We start from the raw sequence: 18131 nt of genomic DNA, 5'->3' as shown, positions 1-18131 counted from the left end.
TCCAGACAATGGAATATTTTTCAGTGCTAATAAAGAATGAGCTATCAAGCCACAAAGACATGAGGGAACTTTAAATACATATTACTAACTGAAAGAAAGCCAATCTGAAAAGGCTACATACTATACTATATGATTCTAACTATATGACATCTTAGAAAAGCCAAAACTACAGAGATGATAAAAAGGTCAGTGGTTGCCAGGGGTTAGAGTAGGCGGAAGGATAAACTTGTGGCACACAGATCATTTTTAGGGCATACTATTCTGTATGATATTATAACAGTGGAGACATATCATTATACATTTTTCCAAAACCATAAAACGTACAAGAATGAACCCTGATGTAAACTATGGATTTTGGGTGATAGCGTCAAATATCAGGTCATCAATTATAACAAATGTACCACTCTGGTGAGGCGTGTTGATGATGAGCGAGCATAGCATGTGTAGGCACAGTGGGTATTTGGGAAATTCCTATAACTTCAGCTCTGTTTTTCCTATGTACTTAAAACTATTCCAAGAAATAAACTCTAGGGGAGGGAGGGAGTGGTATGAACTGGGAGTTTGGGGTTGGTAGATGCAAACAATTATATTTAGAATGGATAAACACTAAGGCCCTACTCTGTAGCACAGGGAACAATATCCAGTCTCTTGGGGTAGACCATGATGGAAGATAATATAAGAAAAGGAATTTATATATATATGATTAATTACTCCAATGGATTAAAACATACACATACACACGTACACACATATATATGACTAGGTCACCTTGCTGTACAGCAGAAATTGGCACAACACTGTAAATCAACTATACTTTAATAAAAAAATTAAAATATTTTTAAAAACAGTAACAAAGAAATAAACTCTATTTAAAAATATAATTCTTATTTGCTGGTTCCACGCACTAAAAAGGTCAAGAAACAGCAACCAAACCAGTAGCAATGAGTACCTCTACTATCATAACTGAACCCTCAAATATCATTTCCCAGTAAAGGGAACCAGGCTTCCTTGAAGAAATGGCTGATTCCAGGTCTAGAGTAGGAACTGTACAAGATGAGTCTGGACCAAACTATCATACCAGAAAGCATGTTAGGATGACTCAGAAGCTAAGCAGAAGGAATTCTCACTGCTCAAATACAGAACATTTTCAATAGCAAAATGATTTATTACGGCAATGGATTAAAACATACCAAATATAAGCATCTGTGAGCTCATGATGACACTCTAACAAAAAATAAAACTAAACTAAACCAACTCACCACACAGCTTTGGAGTATCCTGGGGAAACAAACCAGCATTTTGAAAAGTAGAAATATTGCAAAGAATTAAACATTCATCCATCCCTTTCTGTGCACACTATAGTTCAGCATAACCTAAAAGCTGATGAGGTTGTTTATTTGATAGAAGAATTATAGATAATGAATGCAGAAGAAATCAGAATTAGAACATCAGTATTTTTCAGGCTTTAATGAAATGCAGATCCAGGCAACGATATTCAGAGATTACATAATACATGTGGTGAAAAGCACATGGAAATTTTATAAAGGATGGATCAGGCTGACAATACTTGAATTCAGTCATCAGTATTAATTTCACAAAAGGAGAGATGACCAGACACAATGAACCTCAGGGTGTAATACTATAGGAATAAACATCACTACCTCTAAGGTAGTTTTGCCAAAAAGGTTGAATCTGAACAAGCCTCTGAACATAATTATCCATTTAAAGGCAATAGGAGGGGTCAGAGGAACATAATAAATAACACAATAAAGATATGATTAGCAAAATTCAAAATTCAAACTCTACATGGACAAAAGATCTAGTTTCTCCAGCAAATTAGAAGGTTAAAAAAAATGACAAGGGACCTTCTTAGATTAAAAGAGGCAATACTTTAGAGAGAGCTAAAGAGAAATTAAAACTACAAGATACCACTACACACCCACCAGAACAACAACAAAAAAGATGGAAAATACCAAGTATTGACAAGGGTTTGGAAAAAGCAGAACCTTCTCACACTTTGGTGGAAACTTAGATCAGAACAACCACTCTGAAAAACTGCTTGATAGTATCTACTGAACTCAATATATACATATTCTATGACTTAGAAATGCCACTCTTTGGTATATGTCCAAGAGAAATGAAAATAAATGTCCACCGAAAAGATATGTGAAAGAACTTTCACCATACCATTATTCATACTAAGTAAAAAAAAAATTTCATGTAAATCCCCAAAACAGATACAAGTATTTGAAATATCCACACAATGTAATACTATACTATACACTAATGAGAATAAATGATCTCCAGCTATAGACAACAATGTACATCACACAAATATACACACGCACACACACTATGTTGATTGAAAGGAACCATATTCAAGAGTACATGCTGCATGATTCTAGGAATATTTCCTCTGGACTCACCTATCAAAGGGGACTGGACCACTCCTGCCTCCCAACCAGTGAAGCCCAGAGCACAGAGCAATGTAGTTCCCATCTGAAAAGCACTTTGAGTTCATAAGAGGGAAAACAATTCATCATGGAAGTCCCAAGAATTGTTTTCACATCCAAGTTGTCTAATGCATAGTAACTATAATTATTGTTCCCATTTTTTGGTTGTTTTCATAATTATTGCCCTTGACAAAGATTCTTTCCTTGACCAAACTCTAGTCAGACTCCTCCTTAGCTCTCTTTTCAACCAGGTCTCAAACTGGCCAATAGCCTTGAACAAAACACTAATACAGTTTCTAACAGCTCAATGCTGTATCTTCTAAGATGACCTTAAATTCCCTCAAAGCGACTGCCTGAAAATACTCGAGGCTGTCAGGACAATTTACTGTTTGTTCCAGCCAAAACCTGAAGGGAGGTCCTTGTCACCCGGCTTCTGAGGGCAGTTAGAAATCTAACTTTTTTTGATTTGTCTTTTTGGGGCCACACTCGCAGCATATGGAGGTTCCCAGGCTCGGGTCTAATTGGAGCTGTAGCCACTGGTCTACACCAGAGCCACAGCAATGCCAGATTTGAGCCATGCCTGTGACCTACACCACAGCTCACGGCAACACTGTATACTTAACCCACTGATCGAGGCCAGGGATCGAACCTGCAACCTCATGGTTCCTAGTCGGATTCGTTTCCACTGCGCCATGACAGGAACTCCAGAAATCTAACTTGAATTAAGTGCCAGTTAGCCAACCCAGATGGATTTCACATGGATAAACACCCCCATCCTGCTTTCTGTAATTTTTCCTTCCCTGACTACACTGAGCCCCTACTTACCCTCTCCACTTTCCCCTCATATTCCCTTTAAAAAGCCTAGTCATCTCTGTCCAAATTGAAGTTGAGGTCAGCTCATGCTGGACTCCTTACCCTGTCACAGTAGTTTATCACTGATTAAAATCTGTCCTTACCACTTTAATGAGGGCCTGACTTTGTTCATCTTTGACATGCTTTTTTTTCTATAATCACTACCTTTTTCTTTTTATTAAATAAATACCATTTGGCACATGGCCAAATGCCTAGTGAAGCCTAATTTCTACTCAAAGAGATAACAGACAGCCCTAACCTAACATCACCTCTCTTGGGCTAACATAGTTCAACAAATGTCTTTCTCTTCTTCCAAAGTGTACTGGCTTAGGAGTGTGGGCTCTGGGGATAGACCAGGTCCAAACTACCATTTCTGCCACTTATAAACTCAATTGCCTCATGTATAAAATTGGGTTGTGCAGTACTTACTATAGAAGACAAAACATTTTAAAACAAACATTGCTTTGTCTTTTGGTTTTACAAGGATAAATGGTCCCGAATACCGATATTTAAAACATCCTGCTGCAGAGCCAAGGGATACCTGGCTCGCTGTGATTTTAGGAGATCGAAAGAACCACTCTGTGCTTCAGTTACCTCTTCTGTAAAATGGGGAAAACAAATATCCCTGTCATGGGTTGTTGTTTTGAGTACTTAGTTAATTCATAAAAAAAATCCTTAGGAGTTCCCACTGTGGCGCAGTGGAAACGAATCCAACCAGGAAGCATGAGGTTGCGGGTTTGATCCCTGACCTTGCTCAGTGGGTTAAGGATCCAGCGTTGCCACGAGCTGTGGTGTAGGTCCCAGATGTGGCTCAGATCCAGCATTGCTGTGGCTGTACTGTAGTCTGGCAGCTGTAGTTCTGATTCTACCCCTAGCCTGGGAATTTCCGTATGCCACAAGTACAGCCCTAAAAAGCAGAAAAACAAACAAACAAACAAAAAAACACACCTTAGAACAGTGCCTGGCACACAGTTAACAGCTCAATAAATACAAGCTGCTTTAAACAAATATAATGTGATATTTTTTATAGTTTTATAGTTTGCATGTATGTTTATTAAAGCTTAATAGTCTTACAGCTGTATCCTATTTATCGAATGATAGATTTGTATATCATTAATTTTCACTATAACCACTGGGGGATACCTATTATGAGAATGTCTCAAGGCACTTAGAATAAGTGATCTGAGGAAACAGCACCATTTTTGCACATGGCCAAACACAGACTTGAGGGCTCATCCTGGATCCTAGCTTATCCTCACATACCCCCCATGCACAGCCACTGCAGGTCCCTCCAGTCCTGCCTCCTACATACCTGGTCCTCTGTGGAGTGCTACAGCTCAGAGCCAGTCCACCCTCATCCCTCCCCTAAACTCTTCAAGACTCTTCTGATGGTTGTCCTCACAGCTATGCTGTTCCTGTCTAGTCCATTTTCCACACAGCATCCAGAGTCACCTGTGCGCACATGAATCAGGGCATGTTACTCCCATCCTTCGACCCTCCACCCTCAGGATGAATGCCAAACTCCTGACGTGGCCCAGACCATGAATTCCCATCTGCCCTTGACCTCATCTCCTACCATCTGCACTTTGTCTGCCAGGCTCTACCCACTGGAGCTTGTGCTCTGCTTCTGGAACCACCAGTGCAAAGCACATCACAGGGTGACTGAGCCAAAGGCCTGCCCAGGCCTGGATTCTTATTGTTCAGAACTCAGCTCAAATGTCACTTTCTGAGAAGGAGCTTCACTGACAGCCCCCATCTATAGTAATCTCAGTACCAGTCATTTCTACACTATTTATGTGTTTATTTTCTTCAAAGCACTCATCTCCATATGGAATTACCCCACTTATTGATTTACCTGCTCATTGCCAGTTTTCCCAAACTAGAATGAAACTCTAGCGACCTTGTCTGTCTGGTTCTCTGTGCTGTGTCCTCAGTGCCTAGTTTAGTGCTTCATATGTAAATCTCTGAATAAATACTATTTACATGAAGGAATTCTTACATATTTGGCACAGAGGAACAGAGACAGATTATTTAAGACTGAGCTACAGGAGAAATTGACAAGGAAATTAGACATTAAAGGATTTAAGAATTTAAGAAGTGTCTGTCACAAATCTGCAGCAGAGCTATTTAAAACTGGATGAATACCAGAAAGAATGGAGATATTATTCAAAATGTAGACACCTCCCATTCTACCTCCTTGGTTTTGATTTAGCAGACAAAGGGTAGGTCCAGGAATCTGGAATTCTAACAAGCACTCCAGGGGATTTCAATGAAGTGCTTTGAGGATCCCGACTGGAGAAACCTGGACCCAAACAGATGACATTCATGTAGCATTAATGCCTATCATGAAGAGTTCTCTGCTCTCTGGGGGTGTGTCTGTCAATGTAATTACTGGAAAGGGCACTGGCCCTCCCCTCTCACCTATGAGCACAGATGGCTTTCCCACATGGGACCACACAAACTCCACAATATTCCTGGGTGGTCGGGAGCACTGAGTACTGTTACCCTGTTGTATAGAAGAAAATGGAGGGAAGGGTGGAGACTTACCTAAAGTGTCCCAGTGATGGGGCCCGATTTCCTCACTCCTGCTCTAGGAACCTGTCTAGTAGACTCTACATCACACTTGGTTCCTCTCTATTGGCTCCTGCCCTTGGGGCTCAGAGTCCACACCCTCCTCTGATGCTCCACTAGAAGGGAAGGGGATAAGACAGCACATGGAATAGAGAGGAACGTGAGAGGAAGGGAAAGCACATGACACACAGGGGAAGGGGTGAGGAGGCTCTGCCTGTCCCCTCTCAGTTCACTGGATGCTGTGCAATGATGCTTTGCCTCTTCCCCAGCTCCATCCCGCAGCCCCCTCCACACACAGCTGTGACACTGAAGCTCACGCGTCATGGACATGTGCTTATTCCTGCTTGTGTTACACGCCCAGTCTTCTCCCTGGAGGTCATGCTATTATGTTAATGTCTGAGGCATCACATTGACAGAGTGAAGGAGGTAAAGTTGGAACAGAAAACTAACTTTTTTTTTAGGGCCAAGCCCGTGGCATATGGAGGTTCCCAGGTTCCCAGGCTAGGGGTCGAATCACCACAGCCACAGCAACATGGGATCCGAACCGCATCTTCAACCTATACCACAGCTCATGGCAATGCTGAATCCTTAACTCAATGAGAGGGGCCAGGGATTGAACCCTCATCCTCATGCATACTCGTTGGGTTCATTACCGCTGAGCCACAATGGGAATTCCTTTTTCTTTCTTTCTTTCTTTCTTTCTTTCTTTCTTTCTTTCTTTCTTTCTTTCTTTCTTTCTTTCTTTCTTTCTTTCTTTCTTTTTTTTAAGAAAACTAACATTTTGAGGGCCTAATACCTAATACATACCACAGGGTGAAGATTGTAATGATCACTTTTTTCCTTCAGTTCCTCAAAGGGATGTTTGAGGTGGGCATCATAATTTTCTTTCTACAGATTTGGAGAAACTTAGGCTCAAAGAGCAAAATATGTATTCAAATAATTCTAAGGGGGTGTCAAATGGACACAGAAGCCAACTTAAAGGGGCTTCTATTGGCCAATAGTGGAACAATATGAGCATCAAAATAAATAACTATAGCATCTGAGGGTAGCCCTTTGAGCAAAATAGGAACCTATAAGTCATACTGATATAAATTTAAAAATAAATAGGGAGAAGAAAAAGCTCCATCTCTAGTCAAATTTCAATGAATAACCCTGAAAGGAAAGAACAAATCAGAAAAGCAACACTTGACAACCACCGCAGAAATAAATAATTCAGGTTAGAATTATAAAATGATGCTCAATCTGTACCACAGCAGTCACTGAGTCGCCATGGTAACCATGCTAGCCAAGTGAAGCTGGAAAAAAACAAACAGCAACCACTGTGACTTGGTTCCTATTATGTGCTAGGAAGTGAAAAGGACTGACATGTCACAGTATTAACTTCAAGTATTCCTTACAATAAAGATTCCTGGCTGCTTCCCCAATATACATATACATACAAACATACATGTTCACTTACATACATGCTGTCTCCTTTTATCTGTTTCACCACCGAGAACCCAGGAATTCACTTAGGGACAAAAAAGAAAAACCCACAATTCAACTGGTTAAATTTTAACCACACACAGGGAGATCAATGCTGCCATAACTATTTTCTCTCAGTGGCTGATTTTTCTGGAGATGTCCTATAGAATTATCTGTTACATTTTCTCCCCTAATTTCAGTACATTGCCAATAACATCTAAAAGCTGATACAGAAATATAATCAAAAGCATGTTATTCATCGGAGTTCCCTTCATGGCTCAGTGGTTAACGAACCCAACTAGGATCCATGAGGATGTGGTTTCAATCCCTGGCTTTGCTCAGTGGGTTAAGGATCTGGTGTTGCCATGAGCTGTGGTGTAAGTTATGCAGCATGGATCTGGCATTGCTGTGGCTGTGGCATAGGCTGGCAGCTGTAGCTCCGATTTGACCCTTAGCCTGGGAACCTCCATATGCTGTGGGTGCAGCCCTAAAAAGCCAAAATAAAAGCATATTATTCAAGTAGCTTTTCCATCCTAGAGTAGCTTGTGCTTCAACCAAAAAGTTCCTGCAATGGCTATTATTAAACATTTGGCTGCTGACAGTTCAGTAAAAATATAATAATTAGAAATTATATTTACAAAATAATACTTTTTACAATAGCATCAAAAAATATAAAATACTGGAGTTCTCCTCTGGTGCAGTGGGTTAAAGATCTGGAGGTGTCACTGCAGCAGCTGGTTCAGTGCTGTGGCACAGGTCTGATCTCCGGCCTGGAAACTTCCAGATGCCATAGGTGCGGCCAAAAAAAAAAAAAAAATTTATGAAGTATTTATGGATAACCTGTCCAATCTGTCCGCAGATGTGCAAATGCCTGTTCACTGAACACTACAAAACAATGCTCAGAAAAATTAAAGAAGACAAATAAATGGATGGATAACTGTCTTTATAGGTCAGAAGATTCAGTATTGTTAAGATGATATTTCTCCCCAACTGATCTATATATTCAATGCAATCCCAATAAAAATCCTAGAAAATACATTTCATTTATTTTATTTTTTAATTTTTGTTTGGCTGTGCCCACACATGTGGAAGTTCCTGGGCCCAGGATCAAACCTGTGCCACAGCAGTGACCTGAGCTGCTGCAGTGACAATGCCAGGTTCTTAACCCACTGCACCACAAGTGAACTCTTAGAATAGTTTTTAAAAGGAATTTATGGGTCAATTCTGAAGTTCATGCAGAAACAGAGGCTGTGGACTATGAAAAACAACTTTGAAAAAGAATAAGGTTGAAGGATGAACACTCCCAGATCTGAAGACTCACTATAAATCTATGGTAATCAAGGCAGTGTGGTATTGGAATCAAGGTAGACAAGTAGATTGAAGGAAAAGAATAGAGTCTAGAAATAAATGCAAACATATATGGAGAACTCATTTTGGAAAAAGAGGCACAAGCAATTCAGTGGGGAAATGATAGTCTCATCAACAAATGGTGCTGGGACAAGTGAATATCACATATACAAATATAAACTGTGGAGGAGTTCCCATCGTGGCACGGTGGTTAACGAATCTGACTAGGAACCATGAGGATGCGGGTTCGATCCCTGGCCTTGCTCAGTGGGTTAAGGATCCAGCGTTGCCGTGAGCTGTGGTGTAGGTCGCAGACGTGGCTCAGATCCTGCATTGCTGTGGCTCTGGTGTAGGCTGGCAGCTGCAGCTCCAATTGGACCCCTAGCCTGGGAACCTCCATATGCCGCGGGAGCAGCCCTAGAAAAGGCAAAAAGACAAAAAATAAATAAATAAATAAACAAATATAAACTGTGACCCACATATCACATTATACACAAAAGTCCACACAAAATGGATCACATATCCAAATATAACCTAAAGCTATCAACCTTCTACAGGAAACATAGGAGAAAACCCTTCTGACCTTGGGTTAGGTGAAGATTTCATAGATGAGACACCAAAACTATAATCCATAAGTGAGCTAACACATAAATTGGACTTCTTCTAAGTTAAAAGTCATTTAAGAAAAAAAACACTACAATAAATAAGTGGGGGAAATTTTTGAATAGAAATGTCACCAAAGAAGATATAGAAGCAGCAAATAAGCACATGAAAATATGCTCAACAACATCATTAGGGAAGTGTAAATTAAAACTACAGTTTGATACCACTACATCCCTGAGAATGGCTGTAACTAAAGACTAACCATCTCAAGCAAGGTTGTGGAGGATGGAACTCATACATTGCTAGAGGGAATGAAAAATGGTGCAAGCGATTTGGCAGTTTCTTACCAATGTTAATCCTACATCTACCATATGAACCAGACGTTGCTCTCTTAAGTATTTACCTAAGAGAAAGAAAGCACATGTCCAGGCAAAGTTTTATATACAAATGTTCACTAGAGCTTTAGTTAAAAAACAACAGGAGTTCCCTTTGTAGCTCACTGGTTAACAAACCTGACTAGGATTCCTGAGGAAGCAGGTTCAATCCCTGGCCTCGATCAGTGGGTCAAGGATCTGGTGTTGACATCAGCTGTCGTGTAGGTCACAGACTTGGCTCAGATCCCACGCTGCTGTGGCTGTGGCGTAGGCCAGTAGCTACAGCTCTGATCCAGCACCTAGCCTGTGAACTTCCATATGCTGTGGGTGCGGCCCAAAAAAGACAAAAAAAAAAAAAAAAAAAAGCAAAGCAACAACAATGACAATACATTTCAAACAAACTGTAGTACTCCATATACTGGGGATACTACTTGATAAAAAAGAATGAACTATTGATACATGCAACCAAATAGATAAATATAAAATAAATAGGCTGAATGAAAGTGGTCAGACCAAAACCAACTAACCAACAAAACTTTATGACCTTTATGATTCCATTTAAATAAAATTCTAGGGCATGAAAACTAATCCACAGTCAGAGAAGATCTGTGCTTGCCTGGCTACACTGCAGGGGGAGGGGGAGGGAGGCCAGGTAATAAAGAGCTTAAATTGTTATATACTGGAAAAGTGAGCATTAACTATAATTAAGAGCATCAGGTTATTTTAGCTGATTAATAAGACACTCGAAAGTACTTTGTTTTTCTTTTTAGGGCCGCAACTGCAGCATATGGAGGTTCCCAGACTAGGAGTTGAATTGGAGCTGCGGCCGCAGGCCTTAGCCACAGCAACACCAGATCTGAGCCTTGTCTGCAACCTAGGACTATAGCTCACAGCAATGCCAGATCCTTTAACCCACTGAGCAAGGCCAGGGATTGAATCCATGTCCTCATACTAGTCGGATTCTTAACCCACTGAGCCACAATGGGAACTCCGAAAGTAATTATTTTAAAAATATAAATTCTTAAAGCATATTTAAACTAACATCGTGAAATTTCCTGGCTTCTTAAAACTTTTCATTATAGAATGGATAAAAACATGTCTACCAGGGAAGAAACTACATTACAACCTCAAATCTAGGAAGCCTTTCTAACCAAATGCATATATCAACAACCACTGAGAGAAATATGGGAATCACTGAATAGTATCTACAGTGAGAACAATTTCGGTATATTTATTCCAAATGCACATCAAAGGTCAAGTTCCTCCCTCAGGCTGGACAATTCACTGCTTTCAGACAAAAGAGGACATCTCTAATGGGCCGGAAGGGCTACTACAAAGCATGGAGCTGCTGATGGAATGACATTCCACCTGCTAAACCTCTTCTCCCATGATGAGATCAAAGCAGCTTCTCTACTTTTAGCCTAGTCTGTGAACCTCACAGGAGCTATTCCACAATATGCTTTTGTTCAGATCTATGAACTCACTTGAGCCAGGAGCCAGATCCCACCAAAGACGTGTGAAGTGTTGGGGGTCTCTTCAGGACCGCTGCCCTTGAATCTGGAGTAGAAACTCCAGCCGAACCTCAGGACACAGACCCTCAGAATCTGCCTCCTTCAGAGACTTGATATGAGCTCGGCCACTGGCCTTAGAAGCTGCACAGGATGGGAGAGATCCAGCAGTTACCATGCTTTACTGGTGAAAACTGTGCCCCGCACCATGCTAGGCACTGGGTTAGTGACACTGATACAACTGGGTGGTGATCATAACGATCAGAAGTTACAATGAATTTCTCACCAGGGCCTTTCTCTTCTCCTTTCCCCGTTTGTCCCGTAACAAGAAAGTTAATAAGGAATAAGAAGTGGCCTGATTTCATACAGGCATTCATGACCCCGAAATAACCACAGGGCCACAGGCTTACTCCTGTGTTATCACTGAATGCTCTCAGCGACCCTGTGGGTTCAGCACTCTTATCCCCATTGTACAGAGGGGGACGCTGAGGCTCAGAGAGGGGACCTGTCTCACCTGACGCACCCCTGCCTCTAGAAGGAAAGTGGCTCCAGGGCACCCCTGGAACAGGACACCGCACTCACTGCGGCCGGGGCGGGACCCCAATGGCTTTACCGCCGAGACAGCCAGGGCATCGAGCTCCAAAGCGAGAAAGAGGCGACTTGGACGAGATCCCTTTGTCTCCTCACACCCCAGAGCGGCCCAGCCCCCACCGCAGGTACCCACTCTCCCAACTCAGTCCTGAACCCCCAAGGCGGGACCTGCTCCCCTCGTCACGCTACGTCGGTCTCTAGAGATAAGTCGTCATGGTCGCGGTAATGACGTCATGTTTCTATGGCAACCGAGATGCGCAGGCTTGCTCTCCACACCGGAAATGCCTCCTTAAAGCCATCCACCCACGCCCTGGATTTCTCTGTAAGCAGAGCACCTTTTCTCATCAGGCTGCAACCTGAGATGGTTGGCGGAACGCTTCGACGTTGTTGTAACAAAGCATGTGCCTGTCGTCAGGAATTTTGTTTTCTTTAAAATAAGACAGCAGGGAAGTATTATCAGTATAACAAAACCTAGAGAGGTTCTTGGGTCTAAATCCTGGAGTTCCTGGACGTGAACTAGCCCTCGGAAGGTGAACATGTAAAAAACCACAGACCGTTCTAAGCAGTCACCCATCTGTGGGAGAAAACTAAGAGACTGTACTCATGTGAACGAATGATCTAGGAACACACAAAATAAATGCCATTTAGGCAATTTGGGCATTATTTCAAGGAAGCAAGCCTAGAATATTATAGTTGTTTAGTAGGCAGAAACGTACTCCACTAGACCACACATTGGTTTGTCCTGGGGCATTCTGATTATCCATTCCTGTTCATTTCTTCCACATGAAGGGGCATCCATGACCAAAACACTCCTAACCTGTCTATACACTCATTTCTTCTCTATCCCAGAAACGACTTACTTGATCAGTGAGACTGGAAGGAGAAAACTAATTGCACAGCCCAGGCCCACTCCCTTGAAATCTCTTGGTGGTAAGTTGCCCTTATGGAGCCCATGTTCTGCTCTGCCCTCAGAGGTGGGTCTTTCAGTTGGGCCACAGTTCTCCCCTTTCTGTGTCTTGTTGGCTCCCAGTTATTCCTGTGGTCTTGCTCCAAAATGCTTGGGCTTTTAGGGGCTCCCCAACCCTTGGTACATGCCTGCTCCAAATCTGAACTCTAAATCAATTAAGAAATATAAAAAAGAATTAGAACAATATATCATCTTTGTTCCTTATAAAAGTGATATTGCAGAAAGTGGCTTAGATCTGCCAGCAAGACATTTCCTATTATTGAACCCCAGAATTGGATACACTTATCCACATAGCAGTGCTTCATTGGAACAGTCACAGAGGCCAAGGACTGCACTGCATGTCTAGTGGCTGTCTGGTGAAGAAGCCCTGTCTGCATGGGCCCAAGGAAAGAAGTTCCCTTACAAAGCTGTCCCTGGAGCAAGAGAAAGTGTTTCAGGGCAACTTCTTTGAGGAATACATCTCAAAGAGAATAAATAACCCTCGTTCTGTTTGAATACTCATCAAGGAACTCTCTGAGGTGCTAGCTTTCCACCTAGCTCATTGAACAGTTTTTTAGCAACAGCCTTTTACTCACTTAACAGGCAATGGTTGATGGGGCTCATCTTTTAGAGAAGAGTTGGCATTAGATTCTGAATTCCAAGAGTAAGGTGAAAATCCCATAGTGTGAAAATCTCCCTGGGGAATTTCTGCAAGAAGGAATTGAGGAAATGTTCAAAAATCTGTATCTGGGAGTTCCCATTGTGGCTCAGTGGTTAACGAATCCGACTAGGAACTGCGAGGTTGAGGGTTCGATCCCTGGCCTTGCTCTGTGGGTTAAGGATCCGGCATTGCTGTGAGCTGTGGTGTAGATCGCAGACGCAGCTTGGATCCTGCATTGCTGTGTCTCTGGCGTAGGACGGCAGCTATGGCTCCGATTAGACCCCTGACCTGGGAACCTCCATATGCTGCAGGTGTGGCCCTAGAAAAGACAAAAAAAAAAAAAATCTGTATCTGCACATAAACCTATACACAGGCTATAGCCAATTTTTTTGTTGTTGTTGCTTTTTTTAGATATAACCAAATTTTTAAACAAAGTGCTGAAGGATAAGAAATTCTCCATTTTATTCAGTGATAACATACCACAGCAAAAGAGAGTAAAACAAAACCACATGTTTTGTATATCCATTTCCATTTAACAAAACACGCCCCCCCCCATAGCCATTTATTCTCTCAGGATTTTGCATGTTGACTGGGCTCAGCTGGGTGTTTTTCTGCTTCATGTGGTCTCTGTCAGCTGGAGGCTCCACTTGGGACATTCAGGAGAGCTCGCTCACATAGACAAGGATTAGTGCAGGCGTCTGCTAGGAGTTCAGCTTGAGCTGTTCACTAGAGCACCTTGGTTCTACCCCACATAGCCTTCCATGTGTAGGGTTACCAGATTGGATTTAACCCAGTTAAATTTGAATTTCAGATAACAGTAAATACGTGTTAGTGTGAATATGTCTCATGTAATATCATTTTGTTGATCTGAAATTCACATCCACCTGGGTATCTTGTATGTTTATTTACTAAATCTGGCAAGTCTAGCTGAAGAGGCTGTGAGTCTGTCAGTTTAATGACCATCTGAGAAGACCTTCCAATGGGGCCAGTCTGGGGAAATGAGCAGATTGACAATAAAGACAGAAGATGGTAACACCTGGTGTTGGTGGAATGATGGGGCAATGGACACTCACATAGACTGTTGGGGCTAAATAGGTATATCTGTTTTCTGAGGCCTCTGTTGACAGCTTAATACTGTGAATGGCCTTTAATATAGAAGCACTATTTCCACCAACAAGGAAGTTTCTCTCTGATGAGGGTTTAGAAAAGGATCCCATAGTTGATTTTGACCTGCCCTCAGTTTTTTGGGCCCTGGCTGAGATGGCAATTCAATGAACCACATGATTTTCCTGCTCTGGGGAGAAAAGACAGCTATGATTTATAGACTAGATGGTTGAGGTGGGCCCAGTGCCATGTTCTTCAATAAGTGGCTGGATTTAATCTCACAACAACCCTGGTAGTGAGGTATCACTACTATCTCTTCATGGATGTATGAGAGTGCAAAGCACATGCTCCTGGGCACAGAGACAGGTGGCAAAGGGGTTGTCCCCTTACCCACTGCCAAAGCCAGGGATGGGACCTGGCAGCCTGGTCACCTTTAGGTGCTGGTGGCAGAGCTTTAGCAAAGGTATCAGGACACATACCGCTGAGGTGGTCAATCTCGGTTCTCACTGTGTTGACCCTCTGTGCAGCAGGAAGCCAGGCTGGGGCCTCTTCCCATTACCTTAGGGCAGGTTGGTGGTATGGGGGGAATTAGAAGCAGTCTGAAGCCATGTTCCTTCCATGCTTTGTGAAAATTTAAACTTATGGAAATGATTGGGCCACCCGGTATTGAGGGTTGAGACTCTGAGTAACATAGGGAGGCAGAGGAGGATGATTTTACCCAGACAGGAATAAGGGCAGAAGGCTACAGGTCCTTCCCAGCTTTCATATCAAGCCTCGAAATGGCCCTATGGATGGTCCATTGAGTCTGCACATCCAGCCATGAGACAGATTTTCCTGTTTGGATTGAGGAATGGATGGTGCAGGATCTGGAGGCCTGAAGGCACTAAGCCAGCTAAGGCAATGATCAGCTTAGCCCTGAGCAGTGTGGACAGATGAGCGATGATGTAGGGGCTTCCCCCGACTACATCAGTGTTATTGAACCAAACTTGGGTCCACTTGCCCACACACAGTAAAGCCAATCTACTGACACTGGGTTGTGGTGATGGAAAGTGCAGTTTATCGCAGATGCCAAACAAAGAGTGTGAGCATCTCATGCTCAAAAGGCCTAAACTCTCCAGTGACTTTAAAAGACAAAGTAAAGAGAGGGTTGCAGGGTGCATGATCAGCTTGTGGACATTCTTCTGATTGGCTGGTGGTGAAGTAATCAGAAGTCACCATCAACCTTATGGTTCCAACCAGTCTGGGATCTAGTGCTTGTGGTCAGCATGCAGCTAACTTCTTCCATCTGGAAGGGATTTCAGTATCTGCAAAACAGTATAAAAATATGGCTCAGAATATTATCAGCCCTGGAGGAGGAACTAGGAGGTCCTTGACTTTGTTTAATGGCTCTACTATTAGCCAAGCCATTAGTCTTGCTTGACTGTTTTCCTTTGTTTCAGCATTTTCTCACTTATCTGATTAAATTTATTCTTTGGAACCTGGGGAAGGCCTAGGAGACAAGAGGTTTTCGACAAACAAGAAGCAGGCAGAGGACATGGATGGAGGTGGGGGGAACGGCTCCCTGTTCCCTGTCCTGGGAAAGCCCCATAGGGTCCTGCTCAGTTACGAGGATAAATTCCCACAGGTGGGACCGCCTTGCCAAAGAGTATGATCATTTAATATTTTGAAATACTTAACTGTCTGGTTGAACTTTGAAATCTCTTTACTACTGTGTATCTCATCCCCGCTATAAGATGGGAACACCTGTTTTTCAAGATATGTGCAAACAATGGATTTCATGACATTTTTAACATTTACCAATCTGATATCTTATTAGAATGTTAGACTACAGTTTATGTTTCTCTACTGTTTTTCCCTGTGAATGGTACATCTCACATGTCCATTTCTAAATGTTGGGCATTATGCTTACTTTATGCTTCAGAATGTATCTTGAAATAATTGAATTTGAAAAGAAAACCTGATTATTGAGTTTGTATTAATGCTACATCCTGTTTACATTGAAACTGTGGAGCCATGAAAACAGCATACACTTCAAGGAGAGGACAAATTGGTATAATCTCTTTGCGGAGATATTTGGCAACATCTATGAAAAAAGGAAGAAGTGAGGTCCTATCAGCTGCTACACTCTTAGGTCTGGACTGCAGAGTCCTGGGCATACGTGCAAGCATGGCTAAAAATATAAAAACAATCTCAAAGTCAACTTATTAGAGAAATCTTAAAAACACAGTTTTCAGAGAAAAAAATTTAAATATTTGATACATAAATATATAGTTAGAACTAGAAGTATGTAAAGGAATTACATGTTTCATTTATAAATGAATTTGTGAGTGAACAACAAATTCTGGATAGTGGTTCCCTCTGAGGGTGAGGCAGTAAGTTACATAGAGGCATCTGTTTTCTGTAATGTTTTACTTCATAAGCTTGGTTGTGTATATGTTTGCCTATTATAGCACTTACTATACCATTTTAAAAGTCTGAGATATCAGAGTTCCTGTCGTGGCTCAGCGGTAACAAATCCAACTAGTATCCATGAGGACGTGGGTTCGATCCTTGGCCTCGCTCAGTGGGTTAAGGATCTAGTGTTGCCATGAGCTGTGGTGTAGGTTGCAGACATGGCTCGGAGCCTGAACTGCTATGGCTGTGGCGTAGGTCAGCAGCTGCAGCTCTGATTAGACCCCTCGCCTGGGAACCTCCATATACCTTGGGAGCAGCCCTTAAAAAAAAAAAAAAAGTTTGAGATGTAACATATTTTACATGAAGGTTGTACAAAGCCATTGGGCTTTGTCTCTAATTAGCAAGTAACCCATCATCCATTTAGAAAATGTAGAAAGTCCATGCAAATGTATGTATATTCATAACCTTCAATCCCACCATGAGCTAATAAAGACTGTGACCATGGTGGTGTATTTTCTCTGTTGTCATCTATACCCAAACTCCAGCACCGAAAGCTGTACCGCTTTATGAACTCAAGGGCTGTAAGTCAGAAGTCTAGCACAGCATGATTGTGTTCTCTGCTGAGGGTTTCAAAGTGTCAGTGTAGGCTGTTTGGAAGTTTCATCTGGAGGTTTTGTGGAAAACTCCTTCCAAGGTCATTCTTGTTGCTTGCAGAGCTTCCAAGATCATTTTTGTTCTTCATGGTTGTTGGGCTGTGATCCTTATTTTCTCTTTTTCTTAAGTTTTATTGAAGTAGAGTTGATTTACAAAGTTGTGATAATTTCTGCTGTACAGCAAAGTGATTCAGTTATACATGTACACACATCCATTCTCTTTCACATTCTTTTCCCACAGAGATTATCACAGAATATTGGGTAGAGTTCTTTGTGTGACCCTTATTTTCTTGGTGGCTGTCCTCTAGGGGTGCTCAGTTTCTAGAGGCAACTCTAATTCCTTGCCAGGTGGACCCCTCCATCTTCGAACCAGCAACAGCTCATTTAATCCTTCTTATCCTATCTTGTCCTTCTTATGGAATCTCTGACTTCCCCTACTATGAATGGCTAGAGAAAAATTCTCTGCTTTTAAATGGCTTGTCTGATTAGATCAAGCCCACCCAATACTATCCATTTTATCGTATAACATAGCATAATCACAGAAGTGATCTGTCTTCATGGTAATTGGTTCCACTCATGCTCAAAGGGGAGGGAATTATACAAGGGCAAG

General features: G+C 42.0%; 1 long non-coding RNA gene across 9 annotated transcripts in view; it reads right to left on the bottom strand.

The window, feature by feature from the left end:
• LOC102158821 (uncharacterized) overlaps positions 1-11962 on the bottom strand; it is a 106316-nt gene extending 94354 nt beyond the window's left edge. For 4 of the 9 annotated variants that reach the window (XR_014834812.1, XR_014834813.1, XR_014834811.1 and 1 more), the window contains exons 1-2: positions 11687-11962; positions 11149-11316 (exon numbers count right to left, since the gene is read on the bottom strand). This is a non-coding gene — a long non-coding RNA (uncharacterized LOC102158821). Of the gene's footprint in view, positions 1-11148; positions 11317-11458 lie in introns of all 9 variants that reach the window. The other 5 variants (XR_014834817.1, XR_014834816.1, XR_014834815.1 and 2 more) reach the window with 3 other exon arrangements.
• Positions 11963-18131: the final 6169 nt, after the last annotated feature.

This window comes from Sus scrofa, chromosome X, assembly GCF_054392235.1.
Source record: "Sus scrofa isolate SSC_HxYL_T2T_F1_AM1 chromosome X, Sscrofa_HxYL_maternal_Yorkshire_Landrace_v2.0, whole genome shotgun sequence".
NCBI classification, from domain to species: Eukaryota; Metazoa; Chordata; class Mammalia; order Artiodactyla; family Suidae; genus Sus; species Sus scrofa.
The sequence above is the reverse complement of the archived record's forward strand: the minus strand, read 5'-3'. Positions and strand labels throughout refer to the sequence as shown.